The sequence below is a fragment of the Octopus bimaculoides genome, chromosome 2 (assembly GCF_001194135.2).
Source record: "Octopus bimaculoides isolate UCB-OBI-ISO-001 chromosome 2, ASM119413v2, whole genome shotgun sequence".
Lineage (NCBI taxonomy): Eukaryota > Metazoa > Mollusca > Cephalopoda > Octopoda > Octopodidae > Octopus > Octopus bimaculoides.
Window position 1 is genome coordinate 154,644,747 of NC_068982.1, and position 1,642 is coordinate 154,646,388.

General features: G+C 35.7%; 1 protein-coding gene across 1 annotated transcript in view; it reads left to right on the forward strand.

Moving 5' to 3' along the window:
• Positions 1-803: 803 nt before the first annotated feature.
• The window catches only part of LOC106878238 (uncharacterized), a 40,934-nt gene continuing 40,095 nt past the window's right edge, over positions 804-1,642 (forward strand). Inside the window, exon 1 of the mRNA XM_014927406.2 lies at positions 804-1,088. The gene's annotated coding sequence lies outside the window, so the exon portion shown is untranslated. The remainder of the gene's footprint in view (positions 1,089-1,642) is intronic.

Genomic DNA, 1,642 nt, shown 5'->3' on the forward strand with positions numbered 1-1,642 from the left:
ATACATATATATATATATGTATGTATGTATGTATATATATGTGTGTGTGTGTGTTTGTGTGTGTGTGTGTGTTTGTGTGTGTGTGTGTGTGTGTGTTTGAGTGTGTTTGTGTGTGCGTGTGTGTCACCACCGCTTGACAAACGGTGTTGGTTTGTTTACACTCCCGTATCTTAGCAGTTTGGCAAAAGACTCCCATAGAGCAAATAGCAGACTTGGAAATAAATACTAGGGTCGGTTTGTTCGGTCAGATCCTTCAAGGTGGTAGACCGGCATGACCGCAGTCCTATGACTGGAGCAAGCAAAATATAACAGATATATACTGCGAAGCTAGCATATATATCCATACACACATCACAGTAAGACGAAATCGAAAGATAGACCGAAGGAAAAAGCGTTTCGACGGACGATACAAAAATCATGTGTAAGCCAGGTCCATTCACTAATCTGATTGGCTAGCGGTCACCTTTTCACTTCGCGCATTAATGGATATTTAGTTGATAGAAATGACATAAGCTTATGTTTAACTGAGTCTGACATGAATTGGGTTAAAAGAAATAGGTCCATGTTATCGGGCGTTTGTAATCCGTCTATTTTCATAAAGCAGCGTTGCTAATGCAAAAAGTAATTACACTGTGCAAACTAAATAATAAATGAGTCTAAATAACTTTAAAAATTGCAACAACTTTGCCCATTATTATTTTTTTATTTTTGTCTTAATTGAAATACTCATGCTTTTCTTTGATGTATTTTGCGGAAGGTTACAAATATGATATGGATGGTACTGCGTCCGTTAGTATATAAAGTCGTTCTGCATCTAAATGAGAGGCGAGTCTTCAAGTCTCCGGAACAGATGTTGTATACAACGAGTGTATGTTATATATTTTTTAAGCACAAACATAACTAGTTATAAATATACTGTAAAACTACCAATATTCAACTAACTATAAGTAACATTAGCACACTGATACTTACACAAACGTATATATATTTATATATATACACGCGCATATTTATTACATAGCTATATTTATATATATGTGTATACATATATATAGTCAGCATCACGTGGTTTTGTAAAGTCGGCTCAGGTAAGTAAAAAAGAAAAAAATTTATTTATTTGCAAATTCTTCCATTTTCTGTTGATTCAAAAAACAAAAAAAAAATGAGTGTATATGCATATTGAGATTCACATATAAACAGATATATGCCCACAGCTACAACATGCCATCCAGTATATATGTATGTGCATGCATGTAAACATAAACATATGGATATATGTTTTACAAATATATGCATACAAATGCATGTGCACATAAACGCGCGTGCGCGCACACACGCACGCACAGAGACACACACATACATACATAGCAAAAGCTGACAAAGATGCTCTCATCTTTTTTGAAGCAAGTTCGTCTTTTGAAAAAACGAAATATATCAACCAGATGGTTAGAATTTTTTGCTTCTATAATATGTAACTGTGTTAGTTCTTATCTCGGCATATCTCACTGCGTGTTTATATCTCTAGCTGTCTGTCTACGTATCTATCTGCCTGTCTGTCTATCTCTCGGCCTCTCTTTCTCTCTCGCTCGCTCTCTCTCTCTCTCTCTCTCTCTCTCTCTCTCTCTCTCTCTCTCTCTCTCTC